Source organism: Schistocerca nitens, chromosome 10 (genome assembly GCF_023898315.1).
Source record: "Schistocerca nitens isolate TAMUIC-IGC-003100 chromosome 10, iqSchNite1.1, whole genome shotgun sequence".
Classification (NCBI taxonomy): Eukaryota; Metazoa; Arthropoda; class Insecta; order Orthoptera; family Acrididae; genus Schistocerca; species Schistocerca nitens.
In genome coordinates, this window is record NC_064623.1 from 78,090,852 (window position 1) to 78,097,058 (window position 6,207).

General features: G+C 43.6%; 1 non-coding gene across 1 annotated transcript; it reads left to right on the forward strand.

Annotated features, from left to right (window-relative positions):
• The first annotated feature begins 645 nt into the window (after positions 1-645).
• Positions 646-717, forward strand: Trnaw-cca (transfer RNA tryptophan (anticodon CCA)). The gene has a single exon. It is a non-coding gene; the product is annotated as a tRNA-Trp (tRNA).
• Positions 718-6,207: the final 5,490 nt, after the last annotated feature.

The following is a 6,207-nucleotide window of genomic DNA, read 5'->3' on the forward strand; positions in this document are numbered from 1 at the left end:
ATACTATTGATTGGCGACTCCATGGAGTGTTCTGTGCACCACGACCAGGTAATGGATATACTTGGAAGGAGAGACAGCATTTTTTTTCTTAACCGCGATTAATAAAACAAAAAAATACGACCAATGCTGTCTCTCCTTCCAAGTATATCCATTTCGATACTGATGTTAAAACAAAGTGGTTAGCCTCGCTGCCTCTAGATCTCCGGGTCCCGGCTTCAATTTCCGGCCGGGTCGGCAATTTTCTTCGGTCGGGAACCGGGTGCCTGTGTTGTCCTAATCACTTCATCTAGCGAAGACACACAAGTCGGAGAAATGACGTCAAAATCGAAAGACTTGCACCAAACAGCAGAACAACCCTGGCCGGTTATGTGATACGATCATTTCATTTCAATATAAGGAAAGACCATTTGGCTCACTGATTTTATTAATTTTTCTGTTTTAATCTTTCTGGGTTTTTTTTTTCATTTCTTTTTTTTCGGGCAACAGAACCCAGTCATGCTCGGGTGGCCCAGGGCAATGGCCCGGTTGCTCCGGTCTAGCTACGCCTCTGCATACCAATATCTCAGGAAAAGAAGTTCAAATCAAGATTAGAAGTTTACAACCGCAAGAAGATAACTTTCGGTGGGTAAGGCTTGTATACCGGCTGACTCCGTGGCGCAACGGTAGCGCGTCTGACTCCAGATCAGAAGGTTGCGTGTTCAGATCACGTCGGGGTCAAATTATTTTCATCTCTTCCAACGTGTTCAAAGTGATGTCGAATGAACACATCTTAATGCGTTTCACACTTTAGTTCCGAACTAACGAGTGCGTAAAATGGAAACAGGTATTCCAGAAACCCGTTGAAACGCTGGGTCAAACAGTTCAACGTTGAAAAGTAGTCCTCTAATTTCCATGTGTTGTGGTCTGCAGTCCGAAGGCTGGTCTGACGTAGCTTTGTATGCTGTGGAAGCCTCTCCATCTCTGCATGACTGCTGTTGTCCCGAACGGAAGAAGCACTCTTCGGCACTTCAGTGGGTTTTTAGTGTCACTTCTAGAAATGGCAGAGTGGTTACAAAACGCACAAAGTATTAGACTACTTTATTATAACTTCGACAAGATAAAATACTTAACTTTGAAACAATCCATGTCCACAGGACTGTATATGTATATTTGTTACTATCACTGTACTCTAACGTATCCCTTGATACAGTAGAGAACAGTAGTCTCTTCTCTCCATGTACAACTGACTGTAAAATCTACTATACGGTTCTGTCTAACACAGTGGTAGTCGACCAAGCGTTCTAGCTTTCATGATAGGCTGTAGGCGGCAGGTGACTTAGTAATTTTTCCTGTTTTCCGTCGTTCCTTAACTGCTTCAGAATTCATGGAATTGTGTTCCGCCTATGCAAGTAATGGATGCAGTTTGTTTATTGCCATACGCGTTTCGCTTCTTTTAATTGTGAAGCATCTTCAGGGGCCTATAATACTGTTTCTTTTTATACATGTAATAAATGTGGTAGTTACGATATGATACTATTTTACATTTTGTCATGCCTTGCTCTTGTTTTTAGGTTAGAGTGATCTTTTGTAGCACAAATTTCATGATGTGGAATTATCCATCGCTGTTACGATTTCCAGCACTGTTAGCGCATGTGTATGAAAGATAAACACGCAGCGACAGTTGGCAACACGACACACATGTTGAACATAAAAATTTAAAGCGCAAGTGATGTAAGCGATGTGTTAAAACAAATGTGGGTGAAACAACGGCAGAAATCGGCCAACTGGAGCATAGAGACTAATGCACACATCTGCAGGACCACACACATGGGCGAACAGTGCTGGAAAACGTAAGTAACACCAAACTATTGTTTCACATGACGAAGTTTGTGCTGCAAAAGTTGATTCTAATCTAAAACCAAGAGTAAAACGTGACGAAATGTAACGTAGTAATATATTGTAACTACCACATAATACGTTTATTATATGTATAAAAAGAAACATGGATTACAGGCTACTGAAGATGCTCCACAAATAAAAGAAGCGAAACGCATATGCCAGTAAACAAACTGTCTTCAACTAGTTGCATAGAGAGAACATGCCTGCACGAATATTTTTATTAGGTTTTCACACAATTTTTACATAAAGTACGACGGTCGTTCAATAAGTAATGCCCCACATTTTTTTTCTCAGAACATATTTGTTGCTAAGGGTCTGAATTTTTTGACAATATACATCAACATGTCTTGTCCATGTCCTGTTTTTCTACGTAGTCTCCATCACGTTCTATGGCCGTACGCCAACGTTGTGGAAGAGCATGTATTCCCTGCTGGTAAAAGCTCTTGTCGTGTAGGCGTAGCCATTTTTTCACTGCATGACTGACACTCTCGTCATCTTCAAAGTGTGTTCCCCATAGAGAATCTTTAAGCGGTCCAAAGAGATGGACGTCCGAGGGTGCCAAGTGTGGACTGTAGGGTGGCCGAGGCAATGACGTCCAACCCAATTTGGCGATGTGTTCCCGGGTTCTCATACCTGTGTGTGGGCGTGCATTATCGTTTTGGAGCAAGGTTTCTGCTGAATTCTTGTCCGATCGAACACGTCAGAGACGGTTCTTGAGTTTATTCAGTCTTCACGCATGCCTCTAAATTGTTGTTTCAATCTCTTGGAATCACATCCACGAGAATGACGCCATCACAATTCCAGAAGACTATCACGATGACTTCTCCGGCAGAGGGAGTTGTCTTGAATTTCTACTTTTGTGGTGAATGAGGATGATGCCACTCCATGGATTGCTTTTTTGTTTCCGGCGAGAAGTGGTGCACCCAGCTTTCGTTCCCCGTAACTATCCGCGACAGAAAGGCTTCTCCGTCGGTCTCAAAACGCTCCAACAATTCAGATGAAATGGCCTTTCCTTGTGGTCCACTGTGAGCATTCGTAGAACCCATCGTAAGCTCTTCTTTGAATATCCGAGTCTCGATCATTGCAGACGCACTTCCAATACCGTTCAACAACTGCAGAGCCAATTGTCGAGTTATGATGCGCCGGTCGGCACGAATAATGCAATCCGCACGATTCAGCATGTCTGGAGCAGTGGCTGTGACAGGGCGTCCCGAGCTTGGCTGATCGTGGAATTCTGTTTCTGCATTTCCTGAGGCTGGAACTTCCTTTACCTATCGCCCAGCTGTACACCTATCAACTGCAGCATCGCCATACACTGCACAAAAACGTTTATAGATGTTCACCACTGTTTCTTTTTCTGCACACAAGAATAAATAACAGCACGCTGCTTGTGAATCGTATGTAGACGCCATATTGACGCAATATTACGGCTCTGTCATCTGCCAGAACGGTTCGAAAATTCACCGGCGCACAGAATAAACATCAATTGTGAAGCACCAACACGGACGTTCGTCTATGTATATTAATGGCTTTTTAAAAAAAATGTGGGGCATTACTTACTGAACGAACCTTGTATTTGGGAACAAATTATTATTATTATGTGTTTGACTTGGTGTACTTTAGCATTACAGATTGTATAAAGGTACTTCCCTACTTTATAAATCACTATTGTTCTGAAACCGGTAGGCGGTTAGAAAAATTTAATACTAACAGGTAATACCGAAGTGAACGACAGGTAAAAAGTCGTTGACTGTTGTTGTGGTCTTCAGTCCAGAGACTGGTTTGATGCAGCTCTCCATGCTACTCTACCCTGTGCAAGTTTCTTCATCTTCATGTAACTACTGCACCCTACATCCTTCTGAATCTGCTTTGTGTATTCATCTCTTGGTCCCCCACTACGATTTTTACACTCCACGCTGCCCTCCAATACTGGTTTGGTGATCCCTTGATGCCTCAGAACAAGCCCTGCCAACAGATCTCTTCTTCTAGTCAAGTTGAGCCACAAATTCCTCTTCTCCCCTATTCTATTCAGTACCTCCTCATTAGTTACATGATCTACCCATGTAATATTCAACATTCTTCTGCAGTACCACATTTCGAAAGCTTCTATTCTCTTCTTGTCTAAACTATTTATCGTCCATGTGTCACATCCACACATGGCTACACTCTATACAAATAATTTTAGAAAAGACTTCTTGACACTTAAATCTATACTGGAAGTTAACAAATCTCTCTTCTTCAGAAACGCTTTGCTTGCCATTGCCAGTCTACATTTTATATCCTCTCTACTTCGACCATCATCAGTTATTTTGCTCCATAAATAGCAAAACTCATCTACTACTTTAAGTGCGTCATTTCCTAATCTAAATCCCTATGCATCACCTGATTTACTTAGACTACATTCCATTATCTTCGTTTTGCTTTTGTTCATCTTACGAAGACTCTTTCCATTCTGTTCAACTGCTGTTCCAGGTTCTTTGCTGCCTCTGACAGAATTACAGTGTCATCAGAAAACCTCAGAGTTTTTATTTCTTCTTCGTGGATTTGAATTCCAACTCCATATTTTTCTTTTGTTTCCTTTATGCTTGCTAAATATATAGATTGAATAACATCAGGGATAGGCTACAGCCCTCCCTCCCATCCCAACCATTGCTTCCCTTTCATGTCCCTCGACTCTTATAACTGCCATATGGTTTCTGTACAAATTGCAAATAGCCGCCGGCCGCTGTGGCTAAGTGGTTCTATGCGCTTCAGTCCGGAACCGCGCTGCTGCTGTTGTTGCAGGTTCGAACCTGCCTTGGGCATGGCTGTGTGTGATGTCCTTAGGTTAGTCAGGTTTAAGTAGTTCTAAGTCTAGGGGACTGATGACCTCGGATGTTAAGTCCCATAATGAACCATTATGTTAAGTCCCATAATGAACCATTTGATTTTGCAAGTATCCTTTCACTCCATGTATTTGACTCCTGCCACCTTCAGAATTTGAAAGAGAGTATTCCAGTCAACATTGTCAAAAGCTTTCTCTAAGTCTACAAGTAGTAGGGCAAAGAGAGCATCACCACTCTGCATTGCTGCCAAATTCAATCAACATGGCGGATCCAAGATGGCAGCAGTAGATATGGCAACACTGCAATGACGTCATTGCAGGAAGTTCTAATTTTGGCGGGAAAATAGGTCAATTAGGCAACTTCCACTAATCTAAGCTCCTCCACTCCCCTCCCCCTCCCTTCCCCCAGAAAATGGCGAGAAGGTCCTTTAAGCACTCATGTGGATGACCTCGCACTTCTCGTTATTTAGGGTCTACAGAGACCTGGCTGTGAACAAAAGCTCACTGAGTCGTTGAACGAGGTGTCTGTCATCATCGCAACAAGATTCGATCTCCCGCGTGCAGACCGGCCGCAACACAGCTGTGATTCCTACGATGTTGGAACGAGTGGAACTCTCATTCGAGGTGATCGACAGATCAGAATCAAACATCTCGCTGCCCAAACTGACACAGTCATCCACCAGTGGTTCCTCTGTCTAATGAAAGACCATAAGGAGCAAGATAGTCCACTTGTGCGGAATAGCTTGCGTGCCATGAGGCTCATTGTGACAATTTTTTGTTGGGTATCACTGGCGATGAAATGTGGCTTCATCACTTTGAACCGAAAACAAACCCAATGGAGTCGCGCCAGACCATCTCTCCTCCAAAGGTAAGTTCAGAGCCACAGCCCCAGCCAGTAGTCATGGCGAAGCTCTTCTGAGACTCTGAATGGGCTTTCCTCATAGATGTCGTCCTTCATGGAGCAACGGTCAAGTATCAAGTATATTATGCAACCCTGAGGAAACCGAAGGAAGACTTCAGCGTGTTCGACGCCACAAAAATGCAAACGAATTTCTCCTTCTCCATGACAATGCAACATCTACACACGTCTGTGCACACAAGAAGAGCTCACAAATCTTCATCGCCCTGTTCTTCCTCACCTACCCTACAGTGGGTGGGTTGTTTCGAGGAAGAGAGCAAACAGCAAGGTCATTGGTCTCATCGGGTTAGGTAAGGATGGGGAAGGAAGTCGGCCGTGCCCTTTCACAAGAACCATCCTGTCATTTACCTGGAGCGATTTAGAGAAATCACAGAAAACCTAAATCAGGATGGCCGGAAGTGGGATTGAAAATGTCGGCCTCCAGAGCGCGAGTTCAGTGTGGTAACCACAGCACCACCTCACTTGGTCTACAGCCCGGATCTCGCTCTTAATCGACCTCAACATGTTATGCACAACAAAGGATGTATACCACAGGAAGCAGTCTGTGGATGATGGCGAGGCTATTGATGCTGCAGGATGTTAGCTC